The sequence below is a fragment of the Ambystoma mexicanum genome, chromosome 4p (genome assembly GCF_040938575.1).
Source record: "Ambystoma mexicanum isolate Mex_15411 chromosome 4p, UKY_AmexF1_1, whole genome shotgun sequence".
Lineage (NCBI taxonomy): Eukaryota > Metazoa > Chordata > Amphibia > Caudata > Ambystomatidae > Ambystoma > Ambystoma mexicanum.
This window is the reverse complement of record NC_090927.1, coordinates 843,666,188-843,680,355: the sequence shown is the minus strand read 5'-3', so window position 1 is coordinate 843,680,355 and position 14,168 is coordinate 843,666,188. Positions and strand designations below refer to the sequence as shown.

Genomic DNA, 14,168 nt, shown 5'->3' with positions numbered 1-14,168 from the left:
AGGCCCAGAGCCTACGGCCACACCACACTGAATGCGCCCGATCTCGGAAGCTAAGCAGGGTCGGGCCTAGTTAGTACCTGGATGGGAGACTGCCTGGGAATACCAGGTGCTGTAGGCTTTTTTGTGCTCCATGATTAGTAATTGCGCAACTTCTCAATTATTTTTCAAATTTGGTATGTTTCCAAAATAATTGTATACCGTTTTATAGCGGAAATGTTGGACAACATCATGAGGGCTGGAGCTACCTTTTTACATAGAATTAGCATACAGGTAGTGTGTTCATGGGTAATAAATCGACTTTCACATGTAATGCAGTACAGAGAATATTGAGTCCTTCAAGAGGCATGAAAGAAAACCATTATTGTGTTGATTGTTCTCTCCACCTCCCTGCAACAGACACAGGATGGATGAATTAAAGTTATCCTACCAGACATAGGAGTCCTGAATGGGCCCACCAGTCTTATATATCTCGCCTGATCGAGCCTGATCGAGCGATGAGCGTGGTATCATGTTGCAAGTGGCTGCATGGCTTAGCTTACTAAATGCAAATGCATAAGAGTAATATTCTTAGCATTCCTAGAGCCTACGGCCACACCACACTGAATGCACCCGATCTCGTCTGATCTTGGAAGTTAAGCAGTGTCAGGCCTAGTTAGTACCTGGATGGGAGACTGCCTGGGAATACCAGGTGCTGTAGGCTTTTTTGTGCTCCAAGTTCAGGAAGTGAGCCCTTTCTCAATTGCCTTTTAAAACTGCAAGGTCTAGCCGACTAGATGCTTAAAAGTACAAAACTCACTAGGCCCAGAGCCTACGGCCACACCACACTGAATGCGCCTGATCTCGTCTGATCTCAGAAGCTAAGCAGTGTCGGGCCTAGTTAGTACCTGGATGGGAGACCGCCTGGGAATACCAGGTGCTGTAGGCTTTTTTGTACTCCAAGTTCAGGAAGTGAGCCATTTCTCAATTGCCTTTCAAAACTGCAAGGTCTAGCCGACTAGATGCTTAAAAGTACAAAACTCACAAGGCCCAGAGCCTACGGCCACACCACACTGAATGCGTCTGATCTCGGAAGCTAAGCAGTGTCGGGCCTCGTTAGTACCTGGATGGGAGACCGCCTGGGAATACCAGGTGCTGTAGGCTTTTTTGTGCTCCAAGTTCAGGAAGTGAGCCATTTCACAATTGCCTTTCAAAACTGCAAGGTCTAGCCGACTAGATGCTTAAAAGTACAAAACTCACTAGGCCCAGAGCCTACGGCCACACCACACTGAATGCGCCCGATCTCGGAAGCTAAGCAGGGTCGGGCCTAGTTAGTACCTGGATGGGAGACTGCCTGGGAATACCAGGTGCTGTAGGCTTTTTTGTGCTCCATGATTAGTAATTGCGCAACTTCTCAATTATTTTTCAAATTTGGTATGTTTCCAAAATAATTGTATACCGTTTTATAGCGGAAATGTTGGACAACATCATGAGGGCTGGAGCTACCTTTTTACATAGAATTAGCATACAGGTAGTGTGTTCATGGGTAATAAATCGACTTTCACATGTAATGCAGTACAGAGAATATTGAGTCCTTCAAGAGGCATGAAAGAAAACCATTATTGTGTTGATTGTTCTCTCCACCTCCCTGCAACAGACACAGGATGGATGAATTAAAGTTATCCTACCAGACATAGGAGTCCTGAATGGGCCCACCAGTCTTATATATCTCGCCTGATCGAGCCTGATCGAGCGATGAGCGTGGTATCATGTTGCAAGTGGCTGCATGGCTTAGCTTACTAAATGCAAATGCATAAGAGTAATATTCTTAGCATTCCTAGAGCCTACGGCCACACCACACTGAATGCACCCGATCTCGTCTGATCTTGGAAGTTAAGCAGTGTCAGGCCTAGTTAGTACCTGGATGGGAGACTGCCTGGGAATACCAGGTGCTGTAGGCTTTTTTGTGCTCCAAGTTCAGGAAGTGAGCCCTTTCTCAATTGCCTTTTAAAACTGCAAGGTCTAGCCGACTAGATGCTTAAAAGTACAAAACTCACTAGGCCCAGAGCCTACGGCCACACCACACTGAATGCGCCTGATCTCGTCTGATCTCAGAAGCTAAGCAGTGTCGGGCCTAGTTAGTACCTGGATGGGAGACCGCCTGGGAATACCAGGTGCTGTAGGCTTTTTTGTACTCCAAGTTCAGGAAGTGAGCCATTTCTCAATTTCCTTTCAAAACTGCAAGGTCTAGCCGACTAGATGCTTAAAAGTACAAAACTCACAAGGCCCAGAGCCTACGGCCACACCACACTGAATGCGCCTGATCTCGGAAGCTAAGCAGTGTCGGGCCTCGTTAGTACCTGGATGGGAGACCGCCTGGGAATACCAGGTGCTGTAGGCTTTTTTGTGCTCCAAGTTCAGGAAGTGAGCCATTTCTCAATTGCCTTTGAAAACTGCAAGGTCTAGCTGACTAGATGCTTAAAAGTACAAAACTCACTAGGCCCAGAGCCTACGGCCACACCACACTGATTGCGCCCGATCTCGTCTGATCTCGGAAGCTAAGCAGTGTCGGGCCTAGTTAGTACCTGGATGGGAGACCACCTGGGAATACCAGGTGCTGTAGGCTTTTTTGTGCTCCAAGTTCAGGAAGTGAGCCATTTCACAATTGCCTTTCAAAACTGCAAGGTCTAGCCGACTAGATGCTTAAAAGTACAAAACTCACAAGGCCCAGAGCCTACGGCCACACCACACTGAATGCGTCTGATCTCGGAAGCTAAGCAGTGTCGGGCCTCGTTAGTACCTGGATGGGAGACCGCCTGGGAATAGCAGGTGCTGTAGGCTTTTTTGTGCTCCAAGTTCAGGAAGTGAGCCATTTCACAATTGCCTTTCAAAACTGCAAGGTCTAGCCGACTAGATGCTTAAAAGTACAAAACTCACTAGGCCCAGAGCCTACGGCCACACCACACTGAATGCGCCCGATCTCGGAAGCTAAGCAGGGTCGGGCCTAGTTAGTACCTGGATGGGAGACTGCCTGGGAATACCAGGTGCTGTAGGCTTTTTTGTGCTCCATGATTAGTAATTGCGCAACTTCTCAATTATTTTTCAAATTTGGTATGTTTCCAAAATAATTGTATCCCGTTTTATAGCGGAAATGTTGGACAACATCATGAGGGCTGGAGCTACCTTTTTACATAGAATTAGCATACAGGTAGTGTGTTCATGGGTAATAAATCGACTTTCACATGTAATGCAGTACAGAGAATATTGAGTCCTTCAAGAGGCATGAAAGAAAACCATTATTGTGTTGATTGTTCTCTCCACCTCCCTGCAACAGACACAGGATGGATGAATTAAAGTTATCCTACCAGACATAGGAGTCCTGAATAGGCCCACCAGTCTTATATATCTCGCCTGATCGAGCCTGATCGAGCGATGAGCGTGGTATCATGTTGCAAGTGGCTGCATGGCTTAGCTTACTAAATGCAAATGCATAAGAGTAATATTCTTAGCATTCCTAGAGCCTACGGCCACACCACACAGAATGCACCTGATCTCGTCTGATCTCGGAAGTTAAGCAGTGTTAGGCCTAGTTAGTACCTGGATGGGAGACCGCCTGGGAATACCAAGTGCTGTAGGCTTTTTTGTGCTCCAAGTTCAGGAAGTGAGCCCTTTCTCAATTGCCTTTCAAAACTGCAAGGTCTAGCCGACTAGATGCTTAAAAGTACAAAACTCACTAGGCCCAGAGCCTACTGCCACACCACACTGAATGCGCCTGATCTCGTCTGATCTCAGAAGCTAAGCAGTGTTGGGCCTAGTTAGTACCTGGATGGGAGACCGCCTGGGAATACCAGGTGCTGTAGGCTTTTTTCTATTCCAAGTTCAGGAAGTGAGCCATTTCTCAATTGCCTTTCAAAACTGCAAGGTCTAGCCGACTAGATGCTTAAAAGTACAAAACTCACAATGCCCAGAGCCTACTGCCACACCACACTGAATGCGCCCGATCTCGTCTGATCTCGGAAGCTAAGCAGTGTCGGGCCTCGTTAGTACCTGGATGGGAGACCGCCTGGGAATACCAGGTGCTGTAGGCTTTTTTGTGCTCCAAGTTCAGGAAGTGAGCCATTTCTCAATTGCCTTTGAAAACTGCAAGGTCTAGCTGACTAGATGCTTAAAAGTACAAAACTCACTAGGCCCAGAGCCTACGGCCACACCACACTGATTGCGCCCGATCTCGTCTGATCTCGGAAGCTAAGCAGTGTCGGGCCTAGTTAGTACCTGGATGGGAGACCACCTGGGAATACCAGGTGCTGTAGGCTTTTTTGTGCTCCAAGTTCAGGAAGTGAGCCATTTCACAATTGCCTTTCAAAACTGCAAGGTCTAGCCGACTAGATGCTTAAAAGTACAAAACTCACAAGGCCCAGAGCCTACGGCCACACCACACTGAATGCGTCTGATCTCGGAAGCTAAGCAGTGTTGGGCCTAGTTAGTACCTGGATGGGAGACCGCCTGGGAATACCAGGTGCTGTAGGCTTTTTTGTGCTCCAAGTTCAGGAAGTGAGCCATTTCACAATTGCCTTTCAAAACTGCAAGGTCTAGCCGACTAGATGCTTAAAAGTACAAAACTCACTAGGCCCAGAGCCTACGGCCACACCACACTGAATGCGCCCGATCTCGGAAGCTAAGCAGGGTCGGGCCTAGTTAGTACCTGGATGGGAGACTGCCTGGGAATACCAGGTGCTGTAGGCTTTTTTGTGCTCCATGATTAGTAATTGCGCAACTTCTCAATTATTTTTCAAATTTGGTATGTTTCCAAAATAATTGTATACCGTTTTATAGCGGAAATGTTGGACAACATCATGAGGGCTGGAGCTACCTTTTTACATAGAATTAGCATACAGGTAGTGTGTTCATGGGTAATAAATCGACTTTCACATGTAATGCAGTACAGAGAATATTGAGTCCTTCAAGAGGCATGAAAGAAAACCATTATTGTGTTGATTGTTCTCTCCACCTCCCTGCAACAGACACAGGATGGATGAATTAAAGTTATCCTACCAGACATAGGAGTCCTGAATGGGCCCACCAGTCTTATATATCTCGCCTGATCGAGCCTGATCGAGCGATGAGCGTGGTATCATGTTGCAAGTGGCTGCATGGCTTAGCTTACTAAATGCAAATGCATAAGAGTAATATTCTTAGCATTCCTAGAGCCTACGGCCACACCACACTGAATGCACCCGATCTCGTCTGATCTTGGAAGTTAAGCAGTGTCAGGCCTAGTTAGTACCTGGATGGGAGACCGCCTGGGAATACCAGGTGCTGTAGGCTTTTTTGTGCTCCAAGTTCAGGAAGTGAGCCCTTTCTCAATTGCCTTTTAAAACTGCAAGGTCTAGCCGACTAGATGCTTAAAAGTACAAAACTCACTAGGCCCAGAGCCTACGGCCACACCACACTGAATGCGCCTGATCTCGTCTGATCTCAGAAGCTAAGCAGTGTCGGGCCTAGTTAGTACCTGGATGGGAGACGGCCTGGGAATACCAGGTGCTGTAGGCTTTTTTGTACTCCAAGTTCAGGAAGTGAGCCATTTCTCAATTGCCTTTCAAAACTGCAAGGTCTAGCCGACTAGATGCTTAAAAGTACAAAACTCACAAGGCCCAGAGCCTACGGCCACACCACACTGAATGCGCCCGATCTCGTCTGATCTCGGAAGCTAAGCAGTGTCGGGCCTCGTTAGTACCTGGATGGGAGACCGCCTGGGAATACCAGGTGCTGTAGGCTTTTTTGTGCTCCAAGTTCAGGAAGTGAGCCATTTCTCAATTGCCTTTGAAAACTGCAAGGTCTAGCTGACTAGATGCTTAAAAGTACAAAACTCACTAGGCCCAGAGCCTACGGCCACACCACACTGATTGCGCCCGATCTCGTCTGATCTCGGAAGCTAAGCAGTGTCGGGCCTAGTTAGTACCTGGATGGGAGACCACCTGGGAATATCAGGTGCTGTAGGCTTTTTTGTGCTCCAAGTTCAGGAAGTGAGCCATTTCACAATTGCCTTTCAAAACTGCAAGGTCTAGCCGACTAGATGCTTAAAAGTACAAAACTCACAAGGCCCAGAGCCTACGGCCACACCACACTGAATGCGTCTGATCTCGGAAGCTAAGCAGTGTCGGGCCTTGTTAGTACCTGGATGGGAGACCGCCTGGGAATACCAGGTGCTGTAGGCTTTTTTGTGCTCCAAGTTCAGGAAGTGAGCCATTTCACAATTGCCTTTCAAAACTGCAAGGTCTAGCCGACTAGATGCTTAAAAGTACAAAACTCACTAGGCCCAGAGCCTACGGCCACACCACACTGAATGCGCCCGATCTCGGAAGCTAAGCAGGGTCGGGCCTAGTTAGTACCTGGATGGGAGACTGCCTGGGAATACCAGGTGCTGTAGGCTTTTTTGTGCTCCATGATTAGTAATTGCGCAACTTCTCAATTATTTTTCAAATTTGGTATGTTTCCAAAATAATTGTATACCGTTTTATAGCGGAAATGTTGGACAACATCATGAGGGCTGGAGCTACCTTTTTACATAGAATTAGCATACAGGTAGTGTGTTCATGGGTAATAAATCGACTTTCACATGTAATGCAGTACAGAGAATATTGAGTCCTTCAAGAGGCATGAAAGAAAACCATTATTGTGTTGATTGTTCTCTCCACCTCCCTGCAACAGACACAGGATGGATGAATTAAAGTTATCCTACCAGACATAGGAGTCCTGAATGGGCCCACCAGTCTTATATATCTCGCCTGATCGAGCCTGATCGAGCGATGAGCGTGGTATCATGTTGCAAGTGGCTGCATGGCTTAGCTTACTAAATGCAAATGCATAAGAGTAATATTCTTAGCATTCCTAGAGACTACGGCCACACCACACTGAATGCACCCGATCTCGTCTGATTTTGGAAGTTAAGCAGTGTCAGGCCTAGTTAGTACCTGGATGGGAGACCGCCTGGGAATACCAGGTGCTGTAGGCTTTTTTGTGCTCCAAGTTCAGGAAGTGAGCCCTTTCTCAATTGCCTTTTAAAACTGCACGGTCTAGCCGACTAGATGCTTAAAAGTACAAAACTCACTAGGCCCAGAGCCTACGGCCACACCACACTGAATGCGCCTGATCTTGTCTGATCTCAGAAGCTAAGCAGTGTCGGGCCTAGTTAGTACCTGGATGGGAGACCACCTGGGAATACCAGGTGCTGTAGGCTTTTTTGTGCTCCAAGTTCAGGAAGTGAGCCATTTCACAATTGCCTTTCAAAACTGCAAGGTCTAGCCGACTAGATGCTTAAAAGTACAAAACTCACTAGGCCCAGAGCCTACGGCCACACCACACTGAATGCGCCCGATCTCGGAAGCTAAGCAGGGTCGGGCCTAGTTAGTACCTGGATGGGAGACTGCCTGGGAATACCAGGTGCTGTAGGCTTTTTTGTGCTCCATGATTAGTAATTGCGCAACTTCTCAATTATTTTTCAAATTTGGTATGTTTCCAAAATAATTGTATCCCGTTTTATAGCGGAAATGTTGGACAACATCATGAGGGCTGGAGCTACCTTTTTACATAGAATTAGCATACAGGTAGTGTGTTCATGGGTAATAAATCGACTTTCACATGTAATGCAGTACAGAGAATATTGAGTCCTTCAAGAGGCATGAAAGAAAACCATTATTGTGTTGATTGTTCTCTCCACCTCCCTGCAACAGACACAGGATGGATGAATTAAAGTTATCCTACCAGACATAGGAGTCCTGAATGGGCCCACCAGTCTTATATATCTCGCCTGATCGAGCCTGATCGAGCGATGAGCGTGGTATCATGTTGCAAGTGGCTGCATGGCTTAGCTTACTAAATGCAAATGCATAAGAGTAATATTCTTAGCATTCCTAGAGCCTACGGCCACACCACACTGAATGCACCTGATCTCGTCTGATCTCGGAAGTTAAGCAGTGTTAGGCCTAGTTAGTACCTGGATGGGAGACCGCCTGGGAATACCAGGTGCTGTAGGCTTTTTTGTGCTCCAAGTTCAGGAAGTGAGCCCTTTCTCAATTGCCTTTCAAAACTGCAAGGTCTAGCCGACTAGATGCTTAAAAGTACAAAACTCACTAGGCCCAGAGCCTACGGCCACACCACACTGAATGCGCCTGATCTCGTCTGATCTCAGAAGCTAAGCAGTGTTGGGCCTAGTTAGTACCTGGATGGGAGACCGCCTGGGAATACCAGGTGCTGTAGGCTTTTTTGTACTCCAAGTTCAGGAAGTGAGCCATTTCTCAATTGCCTTTCAAAACTGCAAGGTCTAGCCGACTAGATGCTTAAAAGTACAAAACTCACAAGGCCCAGAGCCTACGGCCACACCACACTGAATGCGCCCGATCTCGTCTGATCTCGGAAGCTAAGCAGTGTCGGGCCTCGTTAGTACCTGGATGGGAGACCGCCTGGGAATACCAGGTGCTGTAGGCTTTTTTTGTGCTCCAAGTTCAGGAAGTGAGCCATTTCACAATTGCCTTTCAAAACTGCAAGGTCTAGCCGACTAGATGCTTAAAAGTACAAAACTCACTAGGCCCAGAGCCTACGGCCACACCACACTGAATGCGCCCGATCTCGGAAGCTAAGCAGGGTCGGGCCTAGTTAGTACCTGGATGGGAGACTGCCTGGGAATACCAGGTGCTGTAGGCTTTTTTGTGCTCCATGATTAGTAATTGCGCAACTTCTCAATTATTTTTCAAATTTGGTATGTTTCCAAAATAATTGTATCCCGTTTTATAGCGGAAATGTTGGACAACATCATGAGGGCTGGAGCTACCTTTTTACATAGAATTAGCATACAGGTAGTGTGTTCATGGGTAATAAATCGACTTTCACATGTAATGCAGTACAGAGAATATTGAGTCCTTCAAGAGGCATGAAAGAAACCCATTATTGTGTTGATTGTTCTCTCCACCTCCCTGCAACAGACACAGGATGGATGAATTAAAGTTATCCTACCAGACATAGGAGTCCTGAATGGGCCCACCAGTCTTATATATCTCGCCTGATCGAGCCTGATCGAGCGATGAGCGTGGTATCATGTTGCAAGTGGCTGCATGGCTTAGCTTACTAAATGCAAATGCATAAGAGTAATATTCTTAGCATTCCTAGAGCCTACGGTCACACCACTCTGAATGCACCTGATCTCGTCTGATCTCGGAAGTTAAGCAGTGTCAGGCCTAGTTAGTACCTGGATGGGAGACCGCCTGGGAATACCAGGTGCTGTAGGCTTTTTTGTGCTCCAAGTTCAGGAAGTGAGCCCTTTCTCAATTGCCTTTTAAAACTGCAAGGTCTAGCCGACTAGATGCTTAAAAGTACAAAACTCACAAGGCCCAGAGCCTACGGCCACACCACACTGAATGTGCCCGGTCTCGTCTGATCTCGGAAGCTAAGCAGTGTCGGGCCTCGTTAGTACCTGGATGGGAGCCCGCCTGGGAATACCAGGTGCTGTAGGCTTTTTTGTGCTCCAAGTTCAGGAAGTGAGCCATTTCTCAATTGCCTTTCAAAACTGCAAGGTCTAGCTGACTAGATGCTTAAAAGTACAAAACTCACTAGGCCCAGAGACTACGGACACACCACACTGATTGCGCCCAATCTCGTCTGATCTCGGAAGCTAAGCAGTGTCGGGCCTAGTTAGTACCTGGATGGGAGACCACCTGGGAATACCAGGTGCTGTAGGCTTTTTTGTGCTCCAAGTTCAGGAAGTGAGCCATTTCACAATTGCCTTTCAAAACTGCAAGGTCTAGCCGACTAGATGCTTAAAAGTACAAAACTCACTAGGCCCAGAGCCTACGGCCACACCACACTGAATGCGCCCGATCTCGGAAACTAAGCAGGGTCGGGCCTAGTTAGTACCTGGATGGGAGACTGCCTGGGAATACCAGGTGCTGTAGGCTTTTTTGTGCTCCATGATTAGTAATTGCACAACTTCTCAATTATTTTTCAAATTTGGTATGTTTCCAAAATAATTGTATCCCGTTTTATAGCGGAAATGTTGGACAACATCATGAGGGCTGGAGCTACCTTTTTACATAGAATTAGCATACAGGTAGTGTGTTCATGGGTTATAAATCGACTTTCACATGTAATGCAGTACAGAGAATATTGAGTCCTTCAAGAGGCATGAAAGAAACCCATTATTGTGTTGATTGTTCTCTCCACCTCCCTGCAACAGACACAGGATGGATGAATTAAAGTTATCCTACCAGACATAGGAGTCCTGAATGGGCCCACCAGTCTTATATATCTCGCCTGATCGAGCCTGATCGAGCGATGAGCGTGGTATCATGTTGCAAGTGGCTGCATGGCTTAGCTTACTAAATGCAAATGCATAAGAGTAATATTCTTAGCATTCCTAGAGCCTACGGCCACACCACACTGAATGCACCCGATCTCGTCTGATCTCGGAAGTTAAGCAGTGTCAGGCCAAGTTAGTACCTGGATGGGAGACCGCCTGGGAATACCAGGTGCTGTAGGCTTTTTTGTGCTCCAAGTTCAGGAAGTGAGCCCTTTCTCAATTGCCTTTTAAAACTGCAAGGTCTAGCCGACTAGATGCTTAAAAGTACAAAACTCACTAGGCCCAGAGCCTACGGCCACACCACACTGAATGCGCCTGATCTCGTCTGATCTCAGAAGCTAAGCAGTGTCGGGCCTAGTTAGTACCCGGATGGGAGACCGCCTGGGAATACCAGGTGCTGTAGGCTTTTTTGTACTCCAAGTTCAGGAAGTGAGCCATTTCTCAATTGCCTTTCAAAACTGCAAGGTCTAGCCGACTAGATGCTTAAAAGTACAAAACTCACAAGGCCCAGAGCCTACGGCCACACCACACTGAATGCGCCCGATCTCGTCTGATCTCGGAAGCTAAGCAGTGTCGGGCCTCGTTAGTACCTGGATGGGAGACCGCCTGGGAATACCAGGTGCTGTAGGCTTTTTTGTGCTCCAAGTTCAGGAAGTGAGCCATTTCTCAATTGCCTTTCAAAACTGCAAGGTCTAGCTGACTAGATGCTTAAAAGTACAAAACTCACTAGGCCCAGAGCCTACGGCCACACCACACTGATTGCGCCCAATCTCGTCTAATCAAGGAAGCTAAGCAGTGTCGGCCCTAGTTAGGACCTGGATGGGAGACCACCTGGGAATACCAGGTGCTGTAGGCTTTTTTGTGCTCCAAGTTCAGGAAGTGAGCCATTTCACAATTGCCTTTCAAAACTGCAAGGTCTAGCCGACTAGATGCTTAAAAGTACAAAACTCACTAGGCCCAGAGCCTACGGCCACACCACACTGAATGCGCCCGATCTCGGAAGCTAAGCAGGGTCGGGCCTAGTTAGTACCTGGATGGGAGACTGCCTGGGAATACCAGGTGCTGTAGGCTTTTTTGTGCTCCATGATTAGTAATTGCGCAACTTCTCAATTATTTTTCAAATTTGGTATGTTTCCAAAATAATTGTATACCGTTTTATAGCGGAAATGTTGGACAACATCATGAGGGCTGGAGCTACCTTTTTACATAGAATTAGCATACAGGTAGTGTGTTCATGGGTAATAAATCGACTTTCACATGTAATGCAGTACAGAGAATATTGAGTCCTTCAAGAGGCATGAAAGAAAACCATTATTGTGTTGATTGTTCTCTCCACCTCCCTGCAACAGACACAGGATGGATGAATTAAAGTTATCCTACCAGACATAGGAGTCCTGAATGGGCCCACCAGTCTTATATATCTCGCCTGATCGAGCCTGATCGAGCGATGAGCGTGGTATCATGTTGCAAGTGGCTGCATGGCTTAGCTTACTAAATGCAAATGCATAAGAGTAATATTCTTAGCATTCCTAGAGCCTATGGCCACACCACACTGAATGCACCCGATCTTGTCTGATCTCGGAAGTTAAGCAGTGTTAGGCCTAGTTAGTACCTGGATGGGAGACCGCCTGGGAATACCAGGTGCTGTAGGCTTTTTTGTGCTCCAAGTTCAGGAAGTGAGCCCTTTCTCAATTGCCTTTCAAAACTGCAAGGTCTAGCGACTAGATGCTTAAAAGTACAAAACTCACTAGGCCCAGAGCCTACGGCCACACCACACTGAATGCGCCTGATCTCGTCTGATCTCAGAAGCTAAGCAGTGTTGGGCCTAGTTAGTACCTGGATGGGAGACCGCCTGGGAATACCAGGTGCTGTAGGCTTTTTTGTATTCCAAGTTCAGGAAGTGAGCCATTTCTCAATTGCCTTTCAAAACTGCAAGGTCTAGCCGACTAGATGCTTAAAAGTACAAAACTCACAAGGCCCAGAGCCTACGGCCACACCACACTGAATGCGCCCGATCTCGTCTGATCTTGGAAGCTAAGCAGTGTCGGGCCTCGTTAGTACCTGGATGGGAGACCGCCTGGGAATACCAGGTGCTGTAGGCTTTTTTGTGCTCCAAGTTCAGGAAGTGAGCCATTTCACAATTGCCTTTCAAAACTGCAAGGTCTAGCCGACTAGATGCTTAAAAGTACAAAACTCACTAGGCCCAGAGCCTACGGCCACACCCCACTGAATGCGCCCGATCTCGGAAGCTAAGCAGGGTCAGGCCTAGTTAGTACCTGGATGGGAGACTGCCTGGGAATACCAGGTGCTGTAGGCTTTTTTGTGCTCCATGATTAGTAATTGCGCAACTTCTCAATTATTTTTCAAATTTGGTATGTTTCCAAAATAATTGTATCCCGTTTTATAGCGGAAATGTTGGACAACATCATGAGGGCTGGAGCTACCTTTTTACATAGAATTAGCATACAGGTAGTGTGTTCATGGGTAATAAATCGACTTTCACATGTAATGCAGTACAGAGAATATTGAGTCCTTCAAGAGGCATGAAAGAAACCCATTATTGTGTTGATTGTTCTCTCCACCTCCCTGCAACAGACACAGGATGGATGAATTAAAGTTATCCTACCAGACATAGGAGTCCTGAATGGGCCCACCAGTCTTATATATCTCGCCTGATCGAGCCTGATCGAGCGATGAGCGTGGTATCATGTTGCAAGTGGCTGCATGGCTTAGCTTACTAAATGCAAATGCATAAGAGTAATATTCTTAGCATTCCTAGAGCCTACGGCCACACCACACTGAATGCACCCGATCTCGTCTGATCTCGGAAGTTAAGCAGTGTCAGGCCTAGTTAGTACCTGGATGGGAGACTTCCTGGGAATACCAGGTGCTGTAGGCTTTTTTGTGCTCCAAGTTCAGGAAGTGAGCCCTTTCTCAATTGCCTTTTAAAACTGCAAGGTCTAGCCGACTAGATGCTTAAAAGTACAAAACTCACTAGGCCCAGAGCCTACGGCCACACCACACTGAATGCGCCTGATCTCGTCTGATCTCAGAAGCAAAGCAGTGTCGGGCCTAGTTAGTACCTGGATGGGAGACCGCCTGGGAATACCAGGTGCTGTAGGCTTTTTTGTACTCCAAGTTCAGGAAGTGAGCCATTTCTCAATTGCCTTTCAAAACTGCAAGGTCTAGCCGACTAGATGCTTAAAAGTACAAAACTCACAAGGCCCAGAGCCTACGGCCACACCACACTGAATGCGCCCGATCTCGTCTGATCTCGGAAGCTAAGCAGTGTCGGGCCTCGTTAGTACCTGGATGGGAGACCGCCTGGGAATACCAGGTGCTGTAGGCTTTTTTGTGCTCCAAGTTCAGGAAGTGAGCCATTTCTCAATTGCCTTTGAAAACTGCAAGGTCTAGCTGACTAGATGCTTAAAAGTACAAAACTCACTAGGCCCAGAGCCTACGGCCACACCACACTGATTGTGCCCGATCTTGTCTGATCTCGGAAGCTAAGCAGTGTCGGGCCTAGTTAGTACCTGGATGGGAGACCACCTGGGAATACCAGGTGCTGTAGGCTTTTTTGTGCTCCAAGTTCAGGAAGTGAGCCATTTCACAATTGCCTTTCAAAACTGCAAGGTCTAGCCGACTAGATGCTTAAAAGTACAAAACTCACTAGGCCCAGAGCCTACGGCCACACCACACTGAATGCGCCCGATCTCGGAAGCTAAGCAGGGTCGGGCCTAGTTAGTACCTGGATGGGAGACTGCCTGGGAATACCAGGTGCTGTAGGCTTTTTTGTGCTCCATGATTAGTAATTGCGCAACTTCTCAATTATTTTTCAAATTTG

At 47.2% G+C, this 14,168-nt stretch overlaps 30 non-coding genes and 18 pseudogenes across 30 annotated transcripts; all 48 read left to right on the top strand.

The window, feature by feature from the left end:
- Positions 1–9: 9 nt before the first annotated feature.
- On the top strand, positions 10–118 carry LOC138456781 (5S ribosomal RNA; annotated as a pseudogene).
- Positions 119–581: 463 nt separating this feature from the next.
- Positions 582–700, top strand: LOC138454330 (5S ribosomal RNA). Its single transcript, XR_011261012.1, has one exon. It is a non-coding gene; the product is annotated as a 5S ribosomal RNA (ribosomal RNA).
- Positions 701–806: 106 nt separating this feature from the next.
- On the top strand, positions 807–925 carry LOC138465218 (5S ribosomal RNA). The gene has a single exon (XR_011267792.1). It is a non-coding gene; the product is annotated as a 5S ribosomal RNA (ribosomal RNA).
- Positions 926–1,031: 106 nt separating this feature from the next.
- Positions 1,032–1,140, top strand: LOC138457901 (5S ribosomal RNA; annotated as a pseudogene).
- A 106-nt stretch (positions 1,141–1,246) lies between these two features.
- LOC138456780 (5S ribosomal RNA) lies at positions 1,247–1,355 on the top strand (annotated as a pseudogene).
- A 463-nt stretch (positions 1,356–1,818) lies between these two features.
- Positions 1,819–1,937, top strand: LOC138454329 (5S ribosomal RNA). The gene has a single exon (XR_011261011.1). It is a non-coding gene; the product is annotated as a 5S ribosomal RNA (ribosomal RNA).
- A 106-nt stretch (positions 1,938–2,043) lies between these two features.
- Positions 2,044–2,162, top strand: LOC138465206 (5S ribosomal RNA). Its single transcript, XR_011267780.1, has one exon. It is a non-coding gene; the product is annotated as a 5S ribosomal RNA (ribosomal RNA).
- Positions 2,163–2,268: 106 nt separating this feature from the next.
- On the top strand, positions 2,269–2,377 carry LOC138456444 (5S ribosomal RNA; annotated as a pseudogene).
- A 106-nt stretch (positions 2,378–2,483) lies between these two features.
- On the top strand, positions 2,484–2,602 carry LOC138459921 (5S ribosomal RNA). The gene has a single exon (XR_011262701.1). It is a non-coding gene; the product is annotated as a 5S ribosomal RNA (ribosomal RNA).
- Positions 2,603–2,708: 106 nt separating this feature from the next.
- Positions 2,709–2,817, top strand: LOC138458859 (5S ribosomal RNA; annotated as a pseudogene).
- A 106-nt stretch (positions 2,818–2,923) lies between these two features.
- LOC138456778 (5S ribosomal RNA) lies at positions 2,924–3,032 on the top strand (annotated as a pseudogene).
- A 463-nt stretch (positions 3,033–3,495) lies between these two features.
- Positions 3,496–3,614, top strand: LOC138455104 (5S ribosomal RNA). The gene has a single exon (XR_011261747.1). It is a non-coding gene; the product is annotated as a 5S ribosomal RNA (ribosomal RNA).
- Positions 3,615–3,720: 106 nt separating this feature from the next.
- Positions 3,721–3,839, top strand: LOC138462470 (5S ribosomal RNA). The gene has a single exon (XR_011265066.1). It is a non-coding gene; the product is annotated as a 5S ribosomal RNA (ribosomal RNA).
- Positions 3,840–3,945: 106 nt separating this feature from the next.
- Positions 3,946–4,064, top strand: LOC138464774 (5S ribosomal RNA). The gene has a single exon (XR_011267350.1). It is a non-coding gene; the product is annotated as a 5S ribosomal RNA (ribosomal RNA).
- Positions 4,065–4,170: 106 nt separating this feature from the next.
- On the top strand, positions 4,171–4,289 carry LOC138459920 (5S ribosomal RNA). Its single transcript, XR_011262700.1, has one exon. It is a non-coding gene; the product is annotated as a 5S ribosomal RNA (ribosomal RNA).
- A 106-nt stretch (positions 4,290–4,395) lies between these two features.
- Positions 4,396–4,504, top strand: LOC138456398 (5S ribosomal RNA; annotated as a pseudogene).
- A 106-nt stretch (positions 4,505–4,610) lies between these two features.
- Positions 4,611–4,719, top strand: LOC138456777 (5S ribosomal RNA; annotated as a pseudogene).
- Positions 4,720–5,182: 463 nt separating this feature from the next.
- LOC138463594 (5S ribosomal RNA) lies at positions 5,183–5,301 on the top strand. Its single transcript, XR_011266181.1, has one exon. It is a non-coding gene; the product is annotated as a 5S ribosomal RNA (ribosomal RNA).
- A 106-nt stretch (positions 5,302–5,407) lies between these two features.
- Positions 5,408–5,526, top strand: LOC138465039 (5S ribosomal RNA). Its single transcript, XR_011267614.1, has one exon. It is a non-coding gene; the product is annotated as a 5S ribosomal RNA (ribosomal RNA).
- Positions 5,527–5,632: 106 nt separating this feature from the next.
- Positions 5,633–5,751, top strand: LOC138462000 (5S ribosomal RNA). The gene has a single exon (XR_011264602.1). It is a non-coding gene; the product is annotated as a 5S ribosomal RNA (ribosomal RNA).
- Positions 5,752–5,857: 106 nt separating this feature from the next.
- LOC138462429 (5S ribosomal RNA) lies at positions 5,858–5,976 on the top strand. Its single transcript, XR_011265025.1, has one exon. It is a non-coding gene; the product is annotated as a 5S ribosomal RNA (ribosomal RNA).
- Positions 5,977–6,082: 106 nt separating this feature from the next.
- On the top strand, positions 6,083–6,191 carry LOC138457583 (5S ribosomal RNA; annotated as a pseudogene).
- Positions 6,192–6,297: 106 nt separating this feature from the next.
- On the top strand, positions 6,298–6,406 carry LOC138456776 (5S ribosomal RNA; annotated as a pseudogene).
- A 463-nt stretch (positions 6,407–6,869) lies between these two features.
- Positions 6,870–6,988, top strand: LOC138455169 (5S ribosomal RNA). Its single transcript, XR_011261812.1, has one exon. It is a non-coding gene; the product is annotated as a 5S ribosomal RNA (ribosomal RNA).
- Positions 6,989–7,094: 106 nt separating this feature from the next.
- On the top strand, positions 7,095–7,213 carry LOC138463109 (5S ribosomal RNA). Its single transcript, XR_011265695.1, has one exon. It is a non-coding gene; the product is annotated as a 5S ribosomal RNA (ribosomal RNA).
- Positions 7,214–7,319: 106 nt separating this feature from the next.
- LOC138456775 (5S ribosomal RNA) lies at positions 7,320–7,428 on the top strand (annotated as a pseudogene).
- Positions 7,429–7,891: 463 nt separating this feature from the next.
- LOC138462562 (5S ribosomal RNA) lies at positions 7,892–8,010 on the top strand. Its single transcript, XR_011265157.1, has one exon. It is a non-coding gene; the product is annotated as a 5S ribosomal RNA (ribosomal RNA).
- A 106-nt stretch (positions 8,011–8,116) lies between these two features.
- LOC138464733 (5S ribosomal RNA) lies at positions 8,117–8,235 on the top strand. The gene has a single exon (XR_011267311.1). It is a non-coding gene; the product is annotated as a 5S ribosomal RNA (ribosomal RNA).
- A 106-nt stretch (positions 8,236–8,341) lies between these two features.
- On the top strand, positions 8,342–8,460 carry LOC138461998 (5S ribosomal RNA). Its single transcript, XR_011264601.1, has one exon. It is a non-coding gene; the product is annotated as a 5S ribosomal RNA (ribosomal RNA).
- Positions 8,461–8,567: 107 nt separating this feature from the next.
- LOC138456773 (5S ribosomal RNA) lies at positions 8,568–8,676 on the top strand (annotated as a pseudogene).
- Positions 8,677–9,139: 463 nt separating this feature from the next.
- Positions 9,140–9,258, top strand: LOC138453942 (5S ribosomal RNA). Its single transcript, XR_011260641.1, has one exon. It is a non-coding gene; the product is annotated as a 5S ribosomal RNA (ribosomal RNA).
- Positions 9,259–9,364: 106 nt separating this feature from the next.
- LOC138454972 (5S ribosomal RNA) lies at positions 9,365–9,483 on the top strand. Its single transcript, XR_011261623.1, has one exon. It is a non-coding gene; the product is annotated as a 5S ribosomal RNA (ribosomal RNA).
- A 106-nt stretch (positions 9,484–9,589) lies between these two features.
- On the top strand, positions 9,590–9,708 carry LOC138455532 (5S ribosomal RNA; annotated as a pseudogene).
- A 106-nt stretch (positions 9,709–9,814) lies between these two features.
- LOC138458575 (5S ribosomal RNA) lies at positions 9,815–9,923 on the top strand (annotated as a pseudogene).
- Positions 9,924–10,386: 463 nt separating this feature from the next.
- LOC138460946 (5S ribosomal RNA) lies at positions 10,387–10,505 on the top strand. The gene has a single exon (XR_011263597.1). It is a non-coding gene; the product is annotated as a 5S ribosomal RNA (ribosomal RNA).
- A 106-nt stretch (positions 10,506–10,611) lies between these two features.
- LOC138461080 (5S ribosomal RNA) lies at positions 10,612–10,730 on the top strand. The gene has a single exon (XR_011263720.1). It is a non-coding gene; the product is annotated as a 5S ribosomal RNA (ribosomal RNA).
- Positions 10,731–10,836: 106 nt separating this feature from the next.
- On the top strand, positions 10,837–10,955 carry LOC138461997 (5S ribosomal RNA). Its single transcript, XR_011264600.1, has one exon. It is a non-coding gene; the product is annotated as a 5S ribosomal RNA (ribosomal RNA).
- Positions 10,956–11,061: 106 nt separating this feature from the next.
- LOC138459397 (5S ribosomal RNA) lies at positions 11,062–11,180 on the top strand (annotated as a pseudogene).
- Positions 11,181–11,286: 106 nt separating this feature from the next.
- Positions 11,287–11,395, top strand: LOC138456772 (5S ribosomal RNA; annotated as a pseudogene).
- A 463-nt stretch (positions 11,396–11,858) lies between these two features.
- LOC138464980 (5S ribosomal RNA) lies at positions 11,859–11,977 on the top strand. Its single transcript, XR_011267556.1, has one exon. It is a non-coding gene; the product is annotated as a 5S ribosomal RNA (ribosomal RNA).
- Positions 11,978–12,082: 105 nt separating this feature from the next.
- LOC138464610 (5S ribosomal RNA) lies at positions 12,083–12,201 on the top strand. The gene has a single exon (XR_011267188.1). It is a non-coding gene; the product is annotated as a 5S ribosomal RNA (ribosomal RNA).
- A 106-nt stretch (positions 12,202–12,307) lies between these two features.
- LOC138464809 (5S ribosomal RNA) lies at positions 12,308–12,426 on the top strand. Its single transcript, XR_011267385.1, has one exon. It is a non-coding gene; the product is annotated as a 5S ribosomal RNA (ribosomal RNA).
- Positions 12,427–12,532: 106 nt separating this feature from the next.
- LOC138459080 (5S ribosomal RNA) lies at positions 12,533–12,641 on the top strand (annotated as a pseudogene).
- Positions 12,642–13,104: 463 nt separating this feature from the next.
- Positions 13,105–13,223, top strand: LOC138463072 (5S ribosomal RNA). The gene has a single exon (XR_011265658.1). It is a non-coding gene; the product is annotated as a 5S ribosomal RNA (ribosomal RNA).
- Positions 13,224–13,329: 106 nt separating this feature from the next.
- On the top strand, positions 13,330–13,448 carry LOC138462501 (5S ribosomal RNA). The gene has a single exon (XR_011265097.1). It is a non-coding gene; the product is annotated as a 5S ribosomal RNA (ribosomal RNA).
- A 106-nt stretch (positions 13,449–13,554) lies between these two features.
- On the top strand, positions 13,555–13,673 carry LOC138461996 (5S ribosomal RNA). The gene has a single exon (XR_011264599.1). It is a non-coding gene; the product is annotated as a 5S ribosomal RNA (ribosomal RNA).
- Positions 13,674–13,779: 106 nt separating this feature from the next.
- On the top strand, positions 13,780–13,898 carry LOC138453879 (5S ribosomal RNA). Its single transcript, XR_011260581.1, has one exon. It is a non-coding gene; the product is annotated as a 5S ribosomal RNA (ribosomal RNA).
- Positions 13,899–14,004: 106 nt separating this feature from the next.
- Positions 14,005–14,113, top strand: LOC138456771 (5S ribosomal RNA; annotated as a pseudogene).
- The last annotated feature ends 55 nt before the right edge of the window (positions 14,114–14,168 follow it).